This window comes from Durio zibethinus, chromosome 3, assembly GCF_047325235.1.
Source record: "Durio zibethinus cultivar Kanyao isolate XHJ-2024 chromosome 3, ASM4732523v1, whole genome shotgun sequence".
In the NCBI taxonomy this organism is placed as follows: Eukaryota; Viridiplantae; Streptophyta; class Magnoliopsida; order Malvales; family Malvaceae; genus Durio; species Durio zibethinus.
In genome coordinates, this window is record NC_143164.1 from 4,804,302 (window position 1) to 4,829,913 (window position 25,612).

General features: G+C 33.3%; 1 long non-coding RNA gene and 2 pseudogenes across 6 annotated transcripts; 2 read left to right on the forward strand and 1 right to left on the reverse strand.

The window, feature by feature from the left end:
• The first annotated feature begins 1,793 nt into the window (after nt 1-1,793).
• LOC111278280 (uncharacterized) lies at nt 1,794-7,084 on the forward strand (annotated as a pseudogene). Its single transcript, XR_016340827.1, has 12 exons — nt 1,794-2,043; nt 2,123-2,335; nt 2,416-2,476; nt 2,644-2,751; nt 3,104-3,164; nt 3,567-3,626; nt 3,709-3,783; nt 4,230-4,355; nt 5,263-5,317; nt 5,827-5,949; nt 6,444-6,672; nt 6,773-7,084. The product of XR_016340827.1 is annotated as an uncharacterized LOC111278280 (transcript).
• Nucleotides 7,085-9,874: 2,790 nt separating this feature from the next.
• Nucleotides 9,875-10,976, forward strand: LOC111301304 (basic leucine zipper 4 pseudogene; annotated as a pseudogene).
• A 4,171-nt stretch (nt 10,977-15,147) lies between these two features.
• Nucleotides 15,148-24,984, reverse strand: LOC111278351 (uncharacterized). Of its 5 annotated transcripts, none has more exons than XR_016340831.1 (10): nt 24,841-24,984; nt 24,592-24,655; nt 24,166-24,231; nt 23,730-24,064; nt 23,432-23,629; nt 18,003-18,073; nt 17,724-17,793; nt 17,446-17,522; nt 15,653-15,926; nt 15,148-15,578 (listed from the first exon to the last, which is right to left on the reverse strand). It is a non-coding gene; the product is annotated as an uncharacterized LOC111278351 (long non-coding RNA). The 5 variants fall into 5 exon arrangements; XR_016340830.1 differs by having other exon boundaries at nt 16,195-17,522; XR_016340829.1 differs by having other exon boundaries at nt 24,589-24,655.
• Nucleotides 24,985-25,612: the final 628 nt, after the last annotated feature.

Below are 25,612 nucleotides of genomic sequence, written 5' to 3' on the forward strand. Positions count from 1 at the left end.
TGAGAAATTAAAGGGACATCATTTTTTTTTTTTTTAACTTTTTAAAGGTGAGTGGTCAAACCAAACCCCATCAAATATTGTTCCCTAATCGTTTTTAAACTGGCGTTATGAAGATTTAGGTTTCATTTGGATGCCCGGTTAGTAACGTTGAAGTGCAATTATACTATTCGTCTGGAAAAATTTTGTGCTTGACTAACCAATGAGAACATATCCAAATATCATCACACCTGCTATTAGAAACTCAAAAGCCATTAGATCTTTCGGCTCTAGTTGATCTACTCACACCAAAATAAAATTTCAAAAGTGTCATCATATATTTTTGTTAAGTCTTAAAATATCTTAAAATGAAGGTTAAAAAAAATGTATAATATATATAGTAATAATTGATTCACATTAGTAATATTAAATAATTATTTCACTTGGTTTAATTGTTAGAAATATTATTTTGTAAATATTAAATATTTTAAATAAATTTTACAATTTTTAATACTTAAAATTTGAATTATTATTTTAATACAAATTAATGTGTTAATATTTTAATTTAATTTTTTAAGATTTTAAATGCTAAATAATTTTAAAATATATATAGTTTGTTATTAAACTTTATATTAATATCTTTAATAATAAATTTTTCTTTTCGTTATAACACATCTTATTTTAAAATTATTTTTATATTTAAATATATATTTCACTATTAATTTTAATTTTATTATTATAATATCAATCTTATCATCATAATAATTAATTTCATCTTTATTATTATTTTTAATTTTATCAAATTTAAATTCACCATCTATCTAAATAAATCCTTTATGGCTTCGAGGAGTTGCACCTGAAGCTAACACTTTCACTTGACACTCAGCAGCTAAGCGAGCTACTCGAGCTACGCTTTCAAACTTTTCAAAAATATATTCTCTTGTTCTTACATTTAGTTAGGATGCTCCTTACCTTAGCCAGACAGGCTTCTAGCTTTAGCATTGATTCCAAATCGACATCTTGAAACAAATTCTTTTGATTGAATTATTGAGACTCATCCGAGAAACGTGATCTTTGGCACTTCCTTTGAAGACTAGAATCTAGCAAGCAACTTTTAAATCTAACAATTGCATCTGAATTCTTAATTTTAGTAACTAATGTTTAAATTATAGTCCAATACCAAACAAACAATTGTACTCATAAACTAATATAGAAAGTTGTTGTTTAAATTGTACAGTTGGTTTCATACATGACTCTCCTTAACTTTACAATGACAAAGGATGATTTGCAGTAAAAACTAGCTCAAAATCCCATTCTTCGAGTTTTTTTTTTTATTGGCCAAAAATTTTTTTTTAATGTCTTTAAAAATTTTGTGTAATAATTATCATGTATTCTCTCAATTTTCTCAACACTCCCTCGCTCTCTATCACCTCCTTTTGCATTTATTTTAAAAATTAATACCCCATTTTCCCTGATTTTTGAGCCATTAATTAAAACAAATACAAAATTTTTTATTTTTCATGTATAAATTCATCCAATTCTTTAACTTGGAATAAATAACAAGTAAATTTCATTTTTTTAATGTGGGCCATTTGAGTATTCATAGACCAAAATCCAATTATCAGTTCAGGCCCAAAATCCTCTACAAAAATTTGTATTGGGTTTACTAGTCCAATTGGTCAAGCCCAAAAAAGGGTCCAGTAGATCCCAGGAAAGCTCCGCTATGAAAGAAACGGCACCGTTTGATTCCTCCAAGATGGCACACCAAGCAGTTACCGTTTTTCAATTTTCCTTTTCCGTTTAAGCCGAAAGAAAACGTTGTCGTCTCTTTCTCTCTCAGCTCGTAACCGTCAAAGTTACCGCGACGCATCAGAATCAGAATCATAATCAGATAAACCTCGCCCCAATTTTAACTGCCTTAAAAATTATGCCCTAAATTCCCTGATCCGTCGCCGAAGCACATTTAAATTAAATTAAAGATTCAACCGAAAGAACCGCATCTCATCAACCGCCAAATTGAAAGAAACAAAAAGCCATGCTCCGTATCGGAGAAGAAACCCTTTCCAGGTAAACGCATTCAAAATTAGGTTTTTGTTTCGCATTGGAATTTAATTGTTTATTTTTGAATTTTTAATGTTTGGTGTAGGTTTGAGTTACTGAGTATGGTTAAAAAGCACTCGAATTTATTGGGGAAGACTACGGTGGGTGAACAGGTCGCTTCCGACGTTGAAATGGACGGCCAATTTTGGCACGATGTCTTCGATTTGTATTTCGTTCTGGGTAAGGAATCGAGAGGACTCCAAGACGATGATCTCATATTTTTCGTCAGATAATGGGTATCAAATCTGGATCACTTCTTGTTATCTCCAAAAAGTTAAAATTTTTGTCTTTGGAAAATTAAGCCAGTTGTTTCAATTTATGCTGCCATAGAGGGGAAAGTGGTTTTAATGATAACGATGAAGGCGTTGCTTCTTAATTTGTACGCAGGTGGGCACTTGAGGTAAAAGAAAGTAAAAACCAACTTGATTCTGATTTAAGTTTTCTTGTTTAAGTTGATTCCGTTTCGCTTTACTAATGTTTGTAGCTTCTTGTTATAATGCTAGGTACAAATTGTGGCTCATCTGTAATTCTAGTTAGTATATAATTGTCTTTACTTTTGTGAACCAGTTGGATAAGTTAGTTGGTGAGAGTTTATCGGTGGTGGATTGGAGGCGCTCATTTTACTTGAACATGATTTGCCCATACTTCGTACTCTGTAACAGTTGTGATTTGCAGGTAACTTCTTTGCTTCCTTGTGTTGTGCCTTATCTATACAATGGGATGCATATTTTAATTATTTTGCTGCATATCAGCTTCATGTTGTTACCATCTTAATGGTTGATGCTTTCCTAAAAGTAAATGGTATATTTTGTTTCTTATTACTGTAACAATGTCTATTTGTTTCCTCCCCTCTTCCCCCTTGGTGTACTAACTTTTTCATCTCTGAATTGAATTTTTAAGTTTTAAGAAAGAAAAGAGATATTTATTTGCTGCTTAAGGATTTTTTTTTCTTTATTGATGTCTTCAGTGTGTTAGAATATGTTTAAATTCAAACTATGACTCTATGAGTTCTTTTCTCCCTTTTCAGTCACTGTGTCCTTAGAAATCATCAAGTGGGGCAAGATGCACCATTTTCTGCAATCTACAAGGTAACTCCTGCTTTAATGTGGCTAACAATGTCAGTAACCTGACATAGTTATGTCTTTAACCTTTTGAATTGTTCTTATTGTTGAAATTAATATCTGTCATCAAGAGAGAAAATCTGACCAAATTTGTTGCTGAGAAGTTTGGAGAAAAAAATGTGACGTGGCTTCCAACATGCTATGTGAATTACCGAATTTATCCTTCTTGTTATAAGCCATAGGCTGCTAATGGATTTAGATGGCATGGAAATGGGGTTACTGCAACTAATTTTTGCTATTTGAATCCAAGAACTTGAATTATTTTTATGCTAAATCAAATACTATCTCTTGAAAGGATTCCAGACTGTCCATGCCTACATTTGGATGCTACATTATCTAAGCATTGAGCTTTATTCTGCTGTCCTGCAGATTGTGAAGACTGTTTATGCATCTCCCAGCCAAGTAAATTTTCACTTGGACTCAAAAAAGGCAAGCCTTTCTATTTTCAGCAAATCACGGTGATATTGAGCTTTTCTTCAATTTCATGACATTCTCACTAACATGGATCGAGGAAATAGAGACAACACCTGCCTATCCAGAAATCTGTTTCACAATAGATGATTTTGACTCTACTTTTGATGCAGTGGTAATTGCTTTCTTATCCTCCATAAAGTTACTTATCAGTGTGTTTATGATCATATTGTTGGCATAAATGGACATGACATTGTGATTCATTTTTTTTTTCATATAATGAAATTTCCAATGAAGTAAACCACTGCTATTTTTGTCTGAGAATAAGTTTAGAGTGGTATATGGGTTTCAACTTGGCTAGTATTACTGCCTTCCTCTTGCAACCCATTTTAAAAGCACTATGCTAACGAGAATTTGGAACTTGATATTTGTATAGCACGTGTAAAGACCAAAGTCAGTTCTTTTATTGAAGATTTGCGTCCTTTCTTGGTTATACTGTTTTCCGGTTGTTCTTTATTAGTTATAATGACATTGCAGGGTTTCATGAAAAGCGGAATTTTTTTGGTTAATTATGGGACTTCTGATCTGATACATAGCTGTGAAATTTTTCTCCTTGTGCAGTTCTTGACAGATACAGATCATTGCTATTGTGGGCTTCTTAATGTGCTGGATGGGGCAGCATTTCCTAGTGAAAAGGATACAAATGATAGCAGTTCCAGTAACAAATTACCATTGAGACAAAAAATAGTAAAGTTTGGGTCCTTTTGTAGGTTCTTTGTGATAATTTATGTGTATTAGTTCCATGATTAACCAGAGTATTCACTTCTGACGGAGGTAGTTAGAACTGCTTGGTTTTTTACATCTCTTTATGATTGTCAACAACAACAACAACACACTAAGCCTTATATCCCATATTCTGGGGTCGGCTGTATGAAAAACCAAATAAGAGAATCAAGTTAGGTTGTAGTTTAAACTCTTTATAATTGTCAAATGAACCAAATTTCATTTGGTTAAGAAAAATGTAAATGAGCATGCCGAAATGATTTTTTTTTCCTTTCAGTATAGAGATACCTGTTTGCCCAGAATCACTTATAAACATTCTCTTCTCTCCTCTCTCACAGAATCCTGAACTTTTGTTTTGTTCTTCCTTGTGATGGGTGTTCCTTGTAGTTAGGATGCCTATATAGAGAATGCCTCCAGAATTCTTACATTTTTTATTCACTGTTCTTTAGAACAAAGAATTGATCAGTAAGGGTAAAATGAGGTGGCAAGGTTGACTAGGACTTAAATGGGCTGCTTTTGTAGTTTTAACAATGGTGCATTTTAGAGTGGAAGGATTCGTGCTTTAGATCTTCCTGTGAACGTTCAAATTAACTTAACCCAAACCATGAAAGGGGCAGATATGCATGAGAAGAAAATTATTTTTCTTAACTTTTTGTTATCATTTTAATGCTGCCAACTTGGAATATTTTATCATCATGAATTAGTTTTGAAGATGTAAGTTATAAATAACATTTTGGTTAGCATTAAATAGTCTAATGCTTGAGTACTCCATATTTATATGCGTTTATTCTGTGAAAAGCTGTTTAGGGATTCCATATGTGCAACTGTACGTGGAAAATCAATTTTCTGACAACTTGACATGCTGCTGCAGCTTACACTTTTTTCTGGATTTGTCAGCTATCAAATGGTTCGGGATGCAAATGATGGTGTACCTTCCTGGAATTACACTTTCTAAGAATTGGCTTCTGTTTTAGTTCATTCAGAATTCTGCAAAAGTTTAGCACATTGGCTGATAAAATGTTTTCTGCTTTGTTTTTATGTGTTGAATGTTGATGAAGAAATTGATTGATATGTGAAACGTGCAAACATGGCTTATTTGACATTGGATTTAGTTCTTTTGTTTAAGCAACAACTAATGTACCTTTTAGCACAGTCCTGTAATGGGTTCACACCCCATTGGTGCCTTTTAGTGCAACATTTTCTTCATTTATCAAAAATAATAATTGTAATTTGCCAGTGGAAGAACAGTCACTTTAAGTATGTGAATTCCAGTTGATTTCATATTGAAAGCTTGCTCTAGTATAAAGGATGCAAAACATGTAGACTGCTTACGTAATGTTGTAAACAGCTTATTCTTAGCTTTTAGTATGTTCTTAATGTCTTCTTCATGCTTATTGTACATTCTCATCTCATATCATTTGTCTTTCTTTCTCAGCTGGGAGTTCCCAATTTGGAAGTCTCCTGTCAATTGGTCATTCCTCTGGCAAAACAGACAGACTTTACATGAAAGGTCCTGGAGGGCGTGGTGAAGTTGAAGTGGTTGTTTCAGGTGTTGAGGGTCAGTAAGAAATTCCTTCTTTCAAAATTATCTTGTATAATTCACTTTATTTCCACATTTTCTCAATGCTTATGTAGTGTAAATGTTGCAACAGACTGTAAATTGATTATGATCTATGTTTCTCAAGTCCTAACGAATGTCAAAGCCCAAATTGCCATATGTCCGGTTGATCAATCATTATGTCACACTTCAAAGTGATGATAAATTTTAAGGTATTGAGGGTTATTATAAATGGTAATTAGTAATTACCTGTAGTTAATGGTGTGTTGTCAGTGTAGTTTGTGCAAGCATTTGAACAGTGAAACAATCTGTATGCGATTACTTTTGGAAATTATTATGAATAATTTGCTTCCCCTTTTTTTTCCTAATATTTTTTCCTTCTTATTGTGAACAACTACTTTGTTTAATGAAATGGATATTAGTTGATTGATCATATTATGTGAATGGTGCATGCAAGGATTGAGTCAAATACTGAATCTATGTTTCTCTATCAGAGCAAAGCAAGCAGGATTCAAGCCCTTTTCACCAGTTATATCAAAAAGGGGTTTTGGACTTGGCTCAGTTGTTCAAAAAGCAGCTTCTGTTGCGACTGTGGCAGCGAAGCATGCTTATGAAGCTGCTGCTACCACTTCAACTTCCGATGAAGAGATGATACCTCTCAAATGCTGCTTAATGTCTACAAGGTTGCCCTGGGAACACATTGATCATGATCTTTGGTTCAAGGTATGATCTTTATATTGTAATCTCATATGCTGCATTCACTGATTTTTCTCTGCATGCCAATGGGTGTCTAACTTCTATTTTTGCTTATTGCCAAACTCAGGGAAGTCCTCCAGTGAACTTGTAAATGTCTTGTATTGCTTATTGCCATCTGCGAAACAGATCAGTAGATGCTACCTGCAGAAGGAAAAAGCATTTGAGAAGCACACATGCAAAAATTGTCCAAAAAATTCCACCTTGAGCATGAAAGGAGATTCTCTCTCCCCCAATATGTTGGTGTGGGGTTGAGCATCTTAAGGCTGTGTGATGAAATATTGTACATAATTAATTGTAAATGGTAGTCTGTTCTTTATATTATTTGATTATATCAGATTCTTATACAATATTCCTAATGAATGCGAAGGTTTTATGTCGACTTTCCTATCTCTTCTATGGCAAAGACTATCACTTAGAAATACTACTTCCATTTGCGTAGGAATTGTCTCTTTGCAGTACTATTGAGCTACCCATAAAAGTTTCAAAAAAACTCAAAAGACTGTCAGTTTCAAAGTGCTTTCTATCCTTTCCTAATTGCTGTCATGTTTCTTTTTCTCATTGGCCAACCAGCTCAATTTTTGTGACGAGTACTCTACTATATGGCTTTCCATCCTATCAAATTTACTTTATGCAATCCATAACTAGATGTGCATCACTTTTGGTCTTTGTGGACTGTTGTTGCCTTGCTCTTTAAACTCAATACTTTTGATATCCGGTGTTGGCCTCTGAAAAAAGCAAAGGGCAATGAGATTAATTCAAGATTATCAGCTTTTGAGATATTCTGTCGTTCCCCTCCATTGCCTTTAGTGTGCAGATAGGAGAGAAAGGCTCCACTGGGTTTGCCTGCGCCTTAAGCAAAACACAAAGATGGCAAAGGGTTTCTGGTGTTGGAAGGCATGGCCATTGGGTAATGGCGAAGGAAGGTTCTTTAAACAATTGCTTCGTCTTATAAAATTCCAAAATATACAGATTTTTGCAATTGAGGGAAATGTTGATGCTTCAGTTGTGCCAAAGACATGTCTACTTTTGGTAGCTTAGCCTGTTTGAAAGTTCAAACCATCATATCCTAAGAAAATCCTTGTTGGGCCCTTTTAATGCTTTGTCGTTGTCTTAATTTATATGTACCAAAAAAATGCATTTGATACAAGTTTTTAATACCAATATGATAATGTATTTTTCGAAAAAAAAATTATTTTCAAATGTTACTGTTGAATATATAAGAAAATTTTTTTGGCCAATGGATACATAAAAATTTTTTAATTGCGTTTGTTACAAGATATTATTTATTTTGAGACATGAAAACTTAACCTATGATTTTGTTAAAAAAAAAAAGTCAATAAAAAACCTAAATCTTTGCTTTGTGACCATTTCAATTACAATTATTTTTATTATAATTTTATAATTATTCAATCATAATAAAAAAATTATATAAATGTTCATCACTTATAAATATGAGATTCATAGAAAATTTTGATATACTCCATATAATTTTAAATTCTAATTAATTAGTTAATAATAGTACAATAATTATATATATATTTCATATGCTCTTTTTTGCTTTTGCTTGTAATTGTACAATTCAATCTTTGATTAATACAGGTGTGAAATCTTACGCCTTCAACGGTCATAATTAAAAATTTTCAAGACTTAATCCCTAAACTGTAATTAAAGTTTTGATAGAATCCTCTAGCTTTTAAATATAAATTTGATTATTAATTAATTCTCGTGTTATTTCTTAGAGAATTAAGAAAGAAGTTTTATAAAAAAACAAGTATTAAGAAAGAAGTATCTAGTTGAGGATATCAAAACTCTTGAATTTGAAGAAATAATCATTAAATTCCCTCAAGTAAATTAGTCATCTTACACCTAAATATATTTACAATGTGTTTAAATTAAACTTAATTAGAAAATCAAGAAAAAAGCACCACTATTTTATCTTAAACTTAATTTAATTGATTTATATAATTATTTTTAAAAAATATTATCTAACATATTTAAAATTTAAATTTCAACACCTATAATCTTTTTTGCTATTGCTATTCTCGATCGGGGGACTCTTAACCTGATAAATTGAGGCAGTCGGTTAGTGCAACGAAAGGTAAAAGACTATGAAAAAGGAATTAGGAATCCTGGATTCCTGGTGGAATGTTAAACGAAATAAGTTGCAGCACATGAGCCCAACTAGTCCTCTATATGTTGATTAAAGCAGTTAAATTATTATATACAAAAAAAAAATTAAAGAATACCAGCGATCGTGTGCATGTTAGCCTCCACTATTGTATTTGTATATTGGCCTTTGGGGAATGTGTAGCAGCTACCATGGTGAAATCAATACCAACTGCCGAATAAAGGAAAACTTCCAAGATCCCTATGAAAGAATATCAAGAAAAACTATGTTCCAACTTCCAAGAACGCTATGTAACTAAGAAAACTACCCTGCAATCAGCAGAACTGTGAAAACAATTTAAAACTAATAAAGAATGTAAAAGAAAAGCAAAATCACACTGAGTTTTTGAGAGGTAAAAGTTCATGTAGCTCAAACAAAAGGCAATTCTAATTCCACCCACAAAAACTATATTTTTTCTTGCTTTTGGACGAGTAAAAAGTAGCTTAAAAATGTTAAGATTCTTAGTACAAGAAACCATATGCATTTCTGTTTATATATTCTTTTCTCATATGGTATTTTTGCAATTGTCTTTTCTCCCACATGCAATGCCCACATAATCATTGTAATAACTAAGAAACTAAACTACAAACTTCTTGTCTTTATATACATTTTCTTATGAAACATATTTGAGAGTTGAGACATATCTCCCATTACATTGGTTTCATGTTACCAACCAAACACCGACAAAATCCACGTAACTCCTCCTTTGTAGCCCCTTAACAGTCTCTAGCAACACCTTTAATTTTTCTCTTTGAAAATTTTTCATTTTTTTTGGTATTGTATGACTGCCGCCACCTTTCTCCCCTGCGTATCCCACATGACTTCTCGTCTTTGTCTCTCTAATATATAAACATCACTTTTCAAGCAGTTTTTTTTTTTATCAGTTTTTGTTAGATTCTTCGTGATTAAGGTAAACCTAATCTTCTCCATGACCCCCCCCCAACTCTCTCTCATAACAAAAATTAAAAAAAAAAAAAGGTATGAAAAAAATGATCCCCACTACCTTTAAACGAAAGGATTGCTTTGAAATGGTAACTTTTTTCCTCTTTGTTTTTGGGAAAGTATCCTCCTTCCAAAATCATTTGTTTTCAAGGACCCTACATGTCCCTTCCCTACCTCTTTAAATACCCTTTCCCTCCTCTTCTATCCTTCCCTTTTCCCCTCTTCTCTTCCTCCTAGTATCAGTTTAAAATTAGGGTTCTTTTTTTTTTCACTTCTAGCCTCATTTTGGTTGGTTTATAACTTTGAACACTTTTTTTTTGGTATTTGGTTTGGTTTACTTAACGCAATGTTTTTCGCTGAAGAAGAGGTTCAAGTCCAATCACCGGTTTCTGAAACCTGTTTTACACCCGAGGAGCTTGAAGAATTATTATCTTTCATTGAATCTGATCAACCGGTTAGTCCAAACTCTGGTTCAGAAGGTTCAAGTCGAGCGTTATATTCAGTGGACGAGAGGAAGCAAAGACGCATGATATCAAACCGAGAGTCAGCGAAGCGGTCCCGTTGTAGAAAAAAGATGTATTTGGAGAACCTCACGGACGAAGTGAACCAGCTGAACATAGAGAACCAGCAGCTTAGGAACGGGTTAAGTTTACTTGTTAATCATTGTCACGTTGTATGGCGAGAAAATGAACAGTTAAGATCCGAATCCGTAGCTCTTTGGGCCAAACTCTTGGATCTATACTGGACTTTAGCCGCCATGTAATCACAATACCTACATCTTTAGCTTACCTTAACTAAATCACTATCACATCCCGAATAAAGCTCTAATTAAATGAAACTATTGAAATTTGAAGAGCAAAAGAAGGACTTAGAGCTTAATTTCTCTTGTTTCTACATAATATTAGGCAACATTGGTCAAAAAAAGATGGTGGATAAACCCCACTTTTGTTATCATGTAAAAAAAAATTTTAAGTCTTACTTTTTTGGTCTTCTTTTTATGAGGGTTTTTCTTTCTTATTAGCAGCTTTTGCATGCGTCTTGGTAAAGTTAAGCCGAAGAGCAAATGATTCTTGTACATAATTGACGGTTCAATATATTAGTGAATGCAATGATGCTTCACTCAGTATTTTATTAAAATTTAGTATTAGTCTGTTGCTGTTATAATTTTGATGGGATTGAATAATAAAAAGTTGACAAGTTTTAACAATATATTACTTCTGTCTTTGCAAACAAAAAGAACAACCTGGGGGATCTGCACATGTGGTTGGAACTTTGGTTAAATTTTTCCATGGGCGGTTGTTGGCTTTAAAGCTTACAAAATTTGAAGAGACCTCCCGACTCAAGCTATAGTTTCATATGCTAAAGAGATGAACACATATAATCATGATTAAGAGCAGTTAAAATACTATTTAAGAACATACTTTTGTATTTATTACATTGTTTTCATTACATTTAATGACATATAATGTATTAATTATATTTTTTTCTTTAAATATCACTTCAAAATATTGATATAAGCTGGTAAAAATGTTGCCATAGTTCAACGCTGCGAAATCAACAGATTTCTTTGCCAGGTTAGCTGCTTAATATTAAGAATCTCAAATCTTAATATTGAAGAGGAGAGTCAACATTATGAGATAAAAAAAAAAAAAAAAGAGGGTTTAATTAGGGTTTAATTTTTAGTAAGTCATAACAGAATTAAAATCTCCCGAAATTTACATGAATTAAAAAAAAAAAAAGAAAACCTTTCATTTGTATTGCTATGCTAGAAGTGATCGCAATATGTACATGATTAAGGTATCATATATAAGCGCTTGAAGGACTCTTACCAAAAATGAAAGATGATTACACACCGACCTTCCAAAATTAGCACATACACTCTAACCCATGAAAATGCACAAAACAACATCATTACAATTTCAATCAAATCTTGAAACCTTCATGCAAAGGGAGAATTTCACAAGGATCGAGGGCGAAAAGCAAAAGTCATCCTCATTTCCAAAACAAATCATGTGCTACTTTCTTCCAGGGGGAAAAAGAAAAAGAAGTTGGCAATCTCCATCTTTAACAGATATTATGTCTTCTCATATCCTTAACAATTAAATTTTTTATGAGATTCTCACAAATTTTGGCTGTCTCTTCATCAAATATAACTCCTATATCTTGAATATTCCATTTGTTAATAGTTTAAACTCATCAAAGTTTATAGCTTAATATACCCCACAAAAAAAAAAGTAAGAAAGAAAACTTTAGAAAAGTCTGCTACCATCAAAATTTGGAACTTTAAACCAACCAACCGAATGCATGCTAGTCAAAAAAGCAAAGAAAAACCACCTTCAAGTCTTCCTTTTTTTTTTTTTTAATTTTTCTTTTTGTTAGTGAGATTTGTTGTATGGATCAGGATGTAAAGACCAATTCCATCGTAAACAATTAAAGAATAACAAATGCGAACTTTCTTTTTGCTTGAAAAATGTTTATAAATTAATGTAAAAAGATGATGCATATCCCTACTTTATTATACAGTTTATATTTAATACACAATTAATATATAAATTTTATATACGATTAATAAATTATATGATATCATCTAATTAATAAATAATTATAAATAATTATAAATCTTAAAATAAATTCACATAACTTTGATTTTCTTTTATAAAAATTTTTTTAATAGTGAGGGCATAATCATGTATAAAATTTATAATCGATAATCTATCAAATATAAACTTTTTATTATCACTATTAAAATTTAATTAAACTTTAAAAGTTCATGAAACTGTTTGCTGAATTTCCCAGATAGGGCCCCTTTTATCCAGGTGCAGGGACATGATTTGGATAATTTCGGTCCGTAGCCCCCCCTCAAATCAACCAAAAATTAATTACAAAACACCAAAAAAAAAAAGAGACTCGGTTATCCCAACAACCAAAAGAAATTAAAAATAAAAAATAAAACAGACTAAGAGCCAGTCTTCTTTTGCCATGAGTTGAGTATACAATTCAAGAATATTGGCTTAATTGTTGTCAAACGTTAGGCTCCTGTCTTTAAGCTGCTTAATTGCTAATTGATAATTATCATCACCCAACGTTTGATGAAACACAATATTAAATTTCTCTCTCGTCTCTTTCTTAATTTGCAAGTTCTGGTAGAGAATATTAAAAGGTTTCACAAAGTTAAGAAACAAGTACGTCTTTTTTGACTAAGAAACATAACTGGTTCATGTATAAATATAATAGACACGGTTACATGAATTTGGGAAGGACGACAATATCTGATATCATCGTACTTCACTGATTAATCTGTAATTGTTGCTCTTTTTTTTTTTTCACATTGGTGAGATGCTTTTAATTTGAAACTTGTCCAACTCATCTTTATTATCGTCCACTAATTATGGAAAGCATCGTACTTTTTTTCTTTTTAGAAGATGGGTGTTTGAGAAGGTGGTGCTACAAGGACCATGCATTTCAATCGTAACTTAAACTCCCAAAAAACAACAACTTTTTTTATTGGTTGCAAAAAGCACTATAAAAAAAATATATTCTTCAAGATTGTTGTTACTTGCATGAAATGCAAATAAAGAATTCAGGTCGACGTGAATGCAAGAATAACAAGTATATTTCGAAGTAATGCATGCAAGATGTAGTGTGTTTTGATGGAACAAATAAGTAGGGCTAGGGAAATCTGCATTTGTTTTTTTTAATTGTAGGTGTTAATCACCCTTTACGAATTAGAGGTATATATTGTCGAATCCAATCAAGTTAGATTCGATCAATTTTTTAAAAGATATGTTCAAAATTCAATTTGATTTGTTGAATTTTTTAAAAAAAATTTAAAATTTTGGATGAAACCGAAAAAAAAAATTTTTTTATGGGTATGAAAGGATTTAATCTCTAGATTAGGCTAAGCCATACAAATGGCAAAATTGGGCCTTAAAGCTTCCTTCCAACCAAACTATGGGGCCAGTGGCTCCTGTTATGCCACAAGACCCGTTCTATTGCTGGATCTAGGCCAGTTAAAATGGCACAACATGGCCCAAAATTGAACGTCATAAAAGCTCTATTTTAAGGGCATTTCCGTCAACCCAATACAACGGTCAAAAAAAGAGTTGGATGTCAGTAAAGGCTTTCTAAAGAAAGATGTGGTAGCTTGGAAAGAGGGTTTCAGCTTTTGAAATAAGAAAGAGATTCCTTGCTGAAAACGATCTCTTAATCATCTCCAACGCTCACACTTCTAAATGATGAAAAGGAAAACGTTTTGAAGCACTTGACCACTGAAGTACAGAGAAGGAAACATCTCGAAGAAGAGATTAAACAATTTAGTGTTGCTTTTGCTTCTCGACAGAGATCACTTATGTCAATTCATGGTGAATTTAAATCTAAAATTGAGAAATTGAGAGATGAAAATCCAGTTGAAAGACAAGTCACCTTTACTGTCACTCTACAGAATCGTACATGAGATTTTCACCTCATACAGTTTCTCATTCAATTCTTTCGAAGTCACTGGGGCACAAATCTTTACAAGTACTAAAACCATAAAAGTATAATTCTTTACTGTGATGCTAGGTCTTTCTCTTTTTTGTTTCTTCCAATTCTCTCTGAATGTACCTAAATTGTTCTCTATCTAATCCACACATTGTTTGAACCTCAATGATGCTGTAGTTACGTAAATATGTGTTTGGAAGTGATATTCTTCTTATGGAATGCTGCATACCATTTATGATCACTGTTCACTCCATAGTTATTAGACCTTTTTAGATCTGCCTTCACTTTTAATTGGCTCATATTCATATCGGTAGCCATTCATGGCACAGTTCTTATTCTGTTTCCTTTCTTCAACGTTCTTTATCTTGCTTTCGGAATGTGGTTTAAAGAAGTCTAGTTCAAAGTCCATTTGCAATCCACTTTTCCTGAAGATTCTACATTTGATCAGAATGCCCAAGAGCTCTAAACATCATTCAAGTTAAATCTTAAGTAAATAATGGAAACTTGAGACACCAACTAATTGCTTGTTTCCCCGTGTTTTCTTATTTCAAATCAGATTCTTGTACCATAGATTTAGACTTTTTAAATGTTCGTTGATCCGAAAACTTGTGTTTTGGGATTGTCAATTTGGCAAAAGTGTTCTTCCTATTCAACTTGGCAGCTAGAAACCGTGTCCATTTCCATTTTCCTCACATTGTTATAAGGCTTCAAAATCTATACGCGAGTCTCTACATCTTAATGCACAAATCACATGAAAAAACAGAAAGAGACAAGAAACAGAAGAGGAAAATCTTTCCTTTCCCAGACGAGTCAATAAAGCTATTAGCGAAAAAAAAAAAGAAAGATACTCAAGCTGAAAGACAAGGCCTACTCATTGTATTAATACGATTGTGATGGAATCAATGATGGTGTGTTTCCCAACAGCATGGATACCCACTGGTTACGATGTTAGGCAAACAAAGTTACAATAAGAAACAAGTAAACTGCTAAAAATCAATTTGAAATTGCCTAAATAATCTAAAAGTCCTAAATCTATAGACAATTACAATTAAGCTTATAAAATACAACAACGTAGCAATAAAATCTCAAGTAGTTTAATAAATCGCCAAATTGGTTTCTTTGCATTTTGCATCAATAGAATAGGAAACCACTGGATTTCACCATCCTCAACGAGTTCACCATCTTCCAGGTCCTCATAACCACTGCTTCTATGCAATCCATCACGATGATCTCTCTTGCGCTTTTTATACCGGCTTTCACTGTCTGATTCAGGTGAGTGTGCATGCTGCCAAGAAAACATTGGATGAACATTAAGACTTGTTGATGACTAAACAATATATCATCGATAGATAGATATACCTTTCTTGATTTCTTACGGCACTGACATGTCTATGACAATTCTTGGACTCCTATCTATCATCCTTGTCAGAACTCCCGTCATCAGCAGCACTTGTCATTTACAGTGTTTCCTAACTTTTTGCTTCTCCTTTTTCTTGTCCTCTTTATGGCCATAACTGTCAGAAATATCTAAATTCTCACTATCTGTTTCATCTTGTTTAGTTCGCTCCTTTCCTTTTTCCCTTTCATGTTCTCTTTCCTTCTCCTTTCTCTCCTTCTCTTTCTCCTTTTTAGCCTGCAAACCAACCATGTGGTTTTATACCATATGAAATGCATATCTAATTCAGGAAAAATCAAGGGAAAGCTAAAAAACAAAATGCTATATACAAGTGCTCATATTATTTCACACCATTATGATATACTTAAAGGTTTGAAACAAACTAAAGTTACTTAATTGTGACCAAAGAGTGAGGTCCCTCATAAATATGTCAAAGTTATTTTTTTGAATATACGGGATTTTTAACCACCAACTACTTGGGACATTCTAGTTAACATTCACACACCTTTTCCTCCTCACGTTTGCGCTCCTTTTCTTTAGCTTTCTCTTGTAAGTGTGCATTATATTACTCAAAGTTCTCTCTCCTAAAGCTCTCGTCTGCAATTGATCTAGTGAAAGTGCACGGCAGGAAACCACCAAGGGGAGGAAATGATCTTAGGATTGTGATGCTTAAGAATGATAATTACGCAGCAACTCCAAATGGTTGTTCATCTTAAATGCAAAATAAAAGGGTGTGTATTGGCTCTCAATGTTGGGTGAGAATTTAGCCCACTGGTAACCTCCAAATTCTTCTTCACCTTGTGAATGTGCTAGGGTTAATCTTGAAATCTTAACTTGCATGCCCTTAACATCATCTAAAATGGATCCAAGGTAACATATGCCTCATTTAGTTCAACAACAAATAAAACCCTTTTCCTTCAGGTGCAATGGTGAACCTAAACGTAAATCATACTTTTTTATTACAAATAGTAAAACTTTGCGTAAGCCAAATCTTAAAGATGTTCCCATCAGTCAAGTAAGAAACTTTAAATATATTTTCCAGGGAACCATCAGAAATTACCCAGAAAAAAGAACACAAATTCTAGAATGCATACGACACAAAAAACATATATTGACATCAAATTCCATCCCAAAGGAATCTTTATAGAATCAATAGCAACAAGTATTTAAGTAAGAGAAATGATAAATACAACAAGAGCCATTGACCCAGCATTTCATACCTCTGAAATCAGTAGCCAACATGTACCTGTGGAACTCTTGATAAACCATTACAAACACAAGCTTGCAACGATAAAACCATAAAGGAGGAAAAAAGTGAACAAGTAACAACATAAAATCAGAAGCACCAGATGTGAGTGAACAACAAAGAAGCTTTAATACGAGAGAAATACACAATGAAGAGCATAATGAATTCCTTTACATCAATCTATAAATTCATTGCAGTATGAAGCATAAATGACGTTTGCCTAAAATAAGATACAGTATTAGAAAAACACATGGACTAGTGAAAGGGCCACCAAAAGAAAGAGAGAAATATATCTAGGCAGTATAAGTCTAAAAGTAGATTGGATAACTGTATTAATGGGGGGAATAGTATTATCGCCATCCTAAAAACTTCACTAAAGAGTAGGAAATTATGAAAAAATTGAACAGTTAATACTAGGCATTGATTTAGTATGCCAATATATCTAATCATTCCTTGTAAAAAAATTATCCCACATTATAAACAAGATGTAAATAGCAAAATGTTGCCTGCCTTGAGAAAAGTGAAGGCCCGCCCTCAAAGTGACCATTTAGAGCAGTCGTTAAATGTCTCCACACTTGCCATGACATCTACAAACCAATGCAAAAACAAGCAAAAAAAAGGAGATTTTGCATAAAACAATTTTGATCAAGTTAAGAATGGTTACAGTTTTCAGCATCCATTAAAGGGAACAATTTGTATAAATAGCATATCACAACAAATCCAAGGTTAACAGATCATGGAACAAAATTTAACTGCAGAAACAGCAACCAGATTTTCATGTGCCTCACCTCTATTGGCATCATCAGTTCCAGAGGCTTTTCCCAACTACATTGCCTCGTCTTTTTGTCGTAATAGTATCTGCTTATATGTAAGAACAATTAGACACAACAAACGAACACCAAAGGTCCCTCATGAAGTCTAGATGTCCAAATAACTAAATATAAAGGCTAATTAATGACAATATAGAAGAAAAAAATCACAACATGATACCTAAACGGTCCTAGCAGGTTAAAATACCAAAGACATGGCAAGATGCAAACAAAAATTAAGCTACAATATAAAGTTACCTTCTTCCCTCGGCAGATGTACGCTCTTACCAGTCAGATGATTGCAGAGTAAGGCTAGGAACATTGGCAGCCTGGTATGTCAAAAGTGCAAAATCAAAAACAATAAGATTTTCTTAGAATGGTAAAAAGGGTACAGTGGCAAGATAAAATGACATTGAAAACAAAATAAAGTGGAAACTAATCTCCAAGATGCTATCAAAAATAACTAAATTCTAGCATTATATATAATTTCCAAAGAGTTATGACAATAACTTTTAGCTACTTAACATCGTAACTCACATCGTAAATAGGAAAAAAGTAATGTGTGTGTATATATATATTTTGGTCATTGTGTGGCAGGCTGGTAGCTCCTTTCACTGAGGAGAGAAGTTGTAATGATGAAATCAAAACAGCAAGGGAGATTGTTAATTTTGGATCAGAAACAGAAACAATTTGAGATGGTGTATGGTACGTAAAATTTCTTTTTCACAGGCTATGTACAGAAATTGAGGAGACCAAGCAAAAAAACATAGTTAGTCTAGAAAGCCATAAATCAACTGACAGTTTGCAGAGTTTATGAAATTGGATCTGTAAAAAAAATCCTTGTCATAATAGAAAATGATGCGGAGTCCTAGCTACTATGCTTAATGGAACTAAAGTTCATGGAAATACCTAAAAATTCATAAATACTTTTTGAAGAAAACATTCACTCAATGCCACCATGTCATAAAAAAGGTTGTGGGAAAACATTTATTTACAACTGGTTTTAATCTTGTAATCTGTGTATTTATATTTGTATCTCTAGAATTAAGTCTTTGTATCCCTAGAATAAGGACAAAAAATTAGGATAGACAATCCCTCAATTATAGGATCAATCTTTAAGAAAATTTAGTTTCATAGTTTAACCCCTATTTAGTTGTATATAAACCTAAGGTTTTTGTATAATTCTTAATGAGCAGTTTTTCAATATACATTCTGTTTTACTCTTAGTTTTTTCACATGGTATCAGAGCTTTCGGCTCTTCTTGGGAAGCAAAACTTTCAGCCTTCATTGCTGACTTCTATTTTAGGCCTTCATTGTCGAACTCTATTAAGGCCTTCATTGTCGAACTCTATTAAGGCCTTCATAGCCATTCTATTTTTCCCTTCTTTAGCTTCATAGCCATTCTATTTTTCCCTTCTTTAGCCTTCATTGCTAAGAGTCATTTCTGGTTATATTTTAAGACTTGTTTCAATTCAAAGAAAGATATCACTACCACCCAATTTGAGGAAGTGTCAATTGGGAAAATCATCGGAATAATACAAATGTCTCGGAAACATGGAGAGTTCGACAAGGAAGAGATTGAAAAGCTGAAAAACCTATTGAAAAGCCTTGAAAAGCCTACTGTGGTATGTTCCTTGGGTAAGGTCTCTAGTTCAGGTAAAGCTTCTGATTCTCATGGATTAAATGTCTCGGTTAAGCCTATTACGAGTTTTTGGGTCATTGACTTAGGAGCCACAGACCATATGAAACATTCCTCACAGAAGTTTAATACATATACCCTATGTCCTAGTAATAAGAAAATTGTTGTTGCAGATGGTTCACTTACTACAGTGGCAGGATTAGGAGATGTTCAAGTTAATCCCTCGTTTGTTCTCAAAAATGTTCTTCATGTTCCTAGATTGTCTACTAATCTGATATCTATACAAAAACTTACCAGAGATATGAATTGCAAAGTGACTTTTTATCCCTTTTATTGTGAATTTCAAGACCAGAGTTCGGAGAAAAGGATTGGACTTGCTAAGGAAAAGGATGGATTATACTATCTTGAGATATCAAATAACACAAGTAATATCAAGAATAGTTTACCTTTATCATTTCTTTCTGAAAAATCTTCCAATAAAGATAAAATCTAGCTTTATCATTTTCCTCTTGGACGTCCTTCTTTTGGAACTTTGAGAAACATGTTTCCTTCTTTGTTCAAAGGATTAAATGTCGAAGATTTTCATTGTGATGTTTGTGAATTTGCAAAGCATAGACGTGTGTCTTTTCCAATTAGTAACAAAAGAAGTTTTACTCCCTTTTACTTGATTCATAGTGGCATTTGGGGTCCCTCTACAATTCCTAATATTTCTGGTTTAAGATGGTTTGTTTCATTCATAGATGATTGTACAAAGGTCTCCTGGATTTTTTTACTTAAATCCAAATCAGATGTGAATACTATGTTTTTAAGCTTTCAAAACATGATCCAGAATCAATTTGGAGTGAGAATCAAGAGATTTAGGTCTGATAATGCAAGAGACTATTTCAACCAGAGTCTATCCACCTATTTCCAAAAAGAGGGGATTATCCATGAGTCATCTTGTGTTAATACTCCACAACAGAATGGAGTGGTAGAGAGGAAAAACAGCCATTTATTAGCCACAACCCGAGCCTTCCTTTTTGAAGCAAATGTACCCAAATCTTACTGGAGGGAAGCTGTTCTCACTACCACACACATTATAAATAGGTTACCTTCAAGGGTTTTGGGATTTAAAACTCCTATGGAACTACTATCACAATTTTATCCCAACCTTAATACCACAAACAACCTCACACCTAGGATATTTGGTTGTACATCATTTGTTCATGTTCACAGTCATAACAGAGGAAAGTTGGATCCAAGAGCAATTAAGTGTATCTTTGTGGGGTATTCATCAATTCAGAAAGGGTATAAGTGCTATCATCCTCCTACCAAAAAATTCTGTGTCTGCAGATGTCACTTTTGAAAAAAATAAACCATTTTTTACTCAACCTTATCTTCAAGGGGAGATTTCATTCATGGAAGATAAGGATAAAGATTTCTTTTTGCTTGATTTGTCCCCTTCTTCAATATTTTCACCCATTAATTGTTCTAAGTCCAAACCTGTTTCTGCTGAGCCCAAGTCAAACACTGAATTTGAGTCTGAACCCATTCCAAATATAGAAGATGTGACAAAGGATAATATTGTTCTTGATTCTATGAAGGAATTACAGATGTACTCAAGAAGAAAAGTTCTAGATCCTGAATCAGTGCTAGTCTAAGAAACTGATCCTAACTTTGGAAATGAGGTAACTACAGTTTTTGACTCTATTTCTCAAAATGAGCATGAATATCCTAAAGCTATAACTAGTGATTATGATCTGCCTATTGCCATTAGGAAAGGAACCAGAGAATGTACTAAGCATCCACTATACCCAATCTCTAATTTTGTGTCATTTGAAAAATTCTCACCATCCCACAAAAATTTTCTTGTGAGCCTAAACACTATTTATATTCCAACTACATTATTCGAGGCATTATCCAGTGAGAAATGGAGGCAAGCCATGAAAATAGAAATGAAGGTTTTAGAGAAAAATAAGACATGGGAACTGGTAGAGTTGCCTAAAGGAAAAAATCCAGTGGGGTGTAAATGGGTTTTCACTGTAAAATACAAGGCGGATGGTACTGTTGACAGGTATAACGCCAGGTTAGTGGCTAAGGGCTACACTCAAACCTATAGAGTTGATTATCAAGAAACCTTTGCTCCAGTTGCCAAGATGAATACAGTTAAGATTTTGTTATCATTGGCTGCAAATTACAATTGGCAGCTTCAACAATTTGATGTAAAGAATGCTTTTCTACATGGTGATTTGGAAGAAAAAATATATATGAAGGTTCCACCGGGATTTGGAGGTCATCTAGAAGCAAACAAAGTATGCAAGATGAAAAAGGCTTTATATGGCCTTAAACAGTCTCTTAGGGCTTGATTCGGGAGATTTGCCAAAGTGATGCTAGCAATGGGATATAAACAAAGTCAAGGATATCGCACATTGTTTATCAAGCATTCTGATTCAGGGAGAGTCACAGTTCTATTAGTGTATGTTGATGATATAATTGTAACTGGAGATGATGAAAAAGAGAGAGAATCTCTAAAACAATGTTTGGCTAGAGAATTTGAGATAAAAGAGCAAGGGAGATTGAAGTACTTCCTAGGAATTGAAATAGCTCACTCACGGCATGGTATTTTCATCTCACAACAGAAATATGTGATGGATCTTCTAAAAGAAACTGAAAAGCTCACATATAAACCTGCAAATATCCCTATAGATCCTAATCATAAAATTGGAGAAGCTAATAAAGATGCTGCTGTAGATAAAGAGATGTACCAAAGATTAGTTGGAAGACTCATTTCTCTCTCACATACTAGACCTGATATAGCATATACTGTGAGTATGGTAAGTCAATTTATGCATAATCCTAAAGAAGTGCACCTACAGGCTATCTACCTTATATTGCACTATTTGAAAGCCAATCCTGAGAGAGGTATCTTATTCAAAAGAAATTCGGGACTAGTTCTAGAAGCATATACAGATGCTGATTATGCAGGTTTAGTAACTAATAGAAGATCCACCTCAGGCTACTGCACTTTCTTAGGTGGTAATCTTGTGACTTTGAGAAGTAAAAAACAGAATGTGGTGGCAAGATCAAGTGCTAAAGCAAAGTTCAGAGCAATGGCTCAAGGAATTTGTGAACTACTATGGTTAAAGATTATCCTAGAAGACTTGAAGATCAAGTGGGATTGACTGATTAGACTCTACTGTGATAACAAGTCTGCAATAAGCATTGCGCACAATCCTGTGCAACATGACAAAACAAAACACATTGAAGTAGACCGGCATTTCATAAAAGAGAAACTAAACAGTGGGTTGATTTGTACACCTTATGTATCAACCAAGGGTTAACTTGCAGATGTGTTGACTAAAGGTCTCAGCAGTGCAACATTTCAAGAAATTATTTCAAAGATGGGAATGGAAAACACCTATTCACCAGCTTGAGGGGGAGAGTGGGAAAACATTTAATTACAGCTGGTTGTAATCTTGTAATCTATGTATTTATATTTGTATCTCTAGAATTAAGTATTTGTATCCCTAGAATTAATGACAAAAAAGTAAGATAGACAATCCCTCAATTATAGGATCAGTTTTTAGGAAGATTTAGTTTCCTAGTTTAACCCTTATTTAGTTGTATAGAAACCTAAGGTTCTTATATAATTCTTAATGAACAGTTTTTCAATATTCATTATGTTTTACTCTTAGTTTTTCCACAAAGGTTATAGAGAAAAACAAGCTAAAATATAAGTATTTGATATCTAATGATCAAGCCAGGGGAATAGACAAAGATAGACGAGTTCAAGAGTGTTTAAGTTCTCTTCTTTTTCCTTTCTAAAGCTTTTCTTTGGTTATTTATGTCCTTATTTTGCTGTTAGTTCTCCTCACTGAGTCTTTGCCTTAAGAACTTTGTTAGCAATTTGTACTTCTTAGGCAAGTGTTCTCTGCAAAATTCCTTTTTCAACCAGCAGAACAAGAAATAAATATTGAGTATATAATACAAGAACTAGACACTGAAAATTACACATAGCATACCGTAGTTAAATTCCTGAATAATATTGGCCCAGGGAGGAAGCACTTACTCAATCAGCAGAAGAAATGAGTGGAGGTTGTTGGCTAGCCTGCTGTATTAGTGCAGCGAGTGAAACACTCTGATTTCCGGTTAACAACCAAGGTTGTCCAGCAACTGGTGCAACCGGTGCATGCACTTAAGTTATAGGGTGAAACTGGGGCAGTGTGCTGACATTGTTCTGGGGGAGGCCAAAAGAAGATGGTGCAAACTAGGAAAATGTAAAAAGATCAGAGAAGGTGCAAGACATTCCTTGAACTCAAGAAAGACTAAAAAAAGGGCAAAATAGAAACAGAGTCACGAGGCCTTACACTATATGATGAAGAGGGGGGCATCCCAGGGGCCCCTAAGCCTGGCATATGACTATTCAAAGGGGGACCAGTTTCATGTGACCGTGGTGATTCAGACGTAAGAGATCTATTTGTTTGACTATATGGTACTTGTATAGGCTGTGCTGAAGGTGTAGAAAGACAGGTTGATTTGGCCAGGGTGTAAACTGCTGCATTGGCTGAGAAAACTGCATCTGCGGATTTTGAACAGCTGGAATCCCAACATTTGAAGAGGGGACCTGCCCAACAGGCCGTAACTGTTGGGAAGCAGCTGGAACAAAATGCTGTCTTTATTGTGCTGGGAGCAGCGGTCGAAACTGTGATGGAAATTTTCAGACACAATGCATTTAATAAATTTCTTTCAGAAGATGAAAATGGCTACTAAACATAAAAAAAAAAAAAAAAATGAAGGAAATACCTGTGAAGACAAGGGAGAGCCATAACTTTGAGGACCCAAGGATCCAACTGCAGGAGGCCAATGTTGCTGGGAAAGAAAAGAGGATAGGAACGAAGTTTGCACATCTTAGATCTTCATGTTAAAACTACACTAATGGAGATTACGTATGAATGAACTTTAGGCAAAACAACATGCAATTTCTCATTGATATTAAAACAATATTGCCACGGGAGAATCTTGTCAAAATCAGGGCTTGAAATTTCCATATTCAAGTTATTTCAAATTATGTCCAATAAGAAAAAGAAAGAGAAGCTTTCGATGATGTTTATAAATTTTGATAAATTTCGATAGAACATGGCAACAGCAACCAAGATTTAACCCAATCTTGGATAAGAATTTAGATTACAGAAGTAAAACCAAGAAAATTAAACCTAATAAACATACCACCTGGGCACTAGAGGGTTGAGAATTGTTGGCCATTCCAGCACATTTGAAAGATTATCTCAAATACCTGCAAAAATCAACACGAACGATCACAAAAACAAGATAGAAACCGCATCCAAGAGTTCACAATTTAACCAAATGAAATGGCTCAATTACCCACACCAGAAAATATAATGAAACAAATTTACTCCAGATCAATCTTATAAAAGTTATAGAAAACAAAGAAGTTAAATTTGAATTATTAACACTTACAGGTATCAAGTGAAGAAGAAAGAGTTTCGATAGTGCGGGAAAGCTTGGATCTCAGTATCAAAATTTTAGGCGGTAGGGTTTAAGGGAGGAATACGTGGAAACAGAGAAACGAGATCCTTTTCCTTTTTTTTGTTCTTTTTTCCTGCTTCCTTTTCTCCGGTTTTGCCGCTTATATCTTTGACGGGTACAGCTTACCCAGGATTGACCGGGTCGGATCCGGAAGATCTACTGTTTCTTTCTGTTTTGCTCACTTTGATCATCTTAATTAATTTTGTGTTTTAACTTTTTATTAATCAAACTTATATATCAATTATCATAAATTAATAATTAAGAAAAAATTATTTGATACATTATTTTATAAATTAAATTAATAATTTAACAAATATCTTATTTTTTTAATTAATTTTTGATTATTTTAATATATCTTAAGAAATATATATCATCTTATAAATTTTATTTATAAAATTTAAAAATGTTACAATCAATATTTTTAATATTTTTTCTTAATAAAAAACTAAACATAAATAACTATTGTTTTGTATAATATATATAATATATATTTATATCAAATTTTAATATGATATTTCTGTTTTCAATTTTTATGTCACCATCCAATCAATTTTATGGATAGACCTCAAATGTTGTCATCCAAATATTACGTCCTACGATTACCTAAAATTAACTTTAAAAATATTAAGGTCTTTTTAATAATAAAGTTCTAAAGCACTAATGTTACATATTTATTTAAGTCATATTCTTTTATTATGAATTA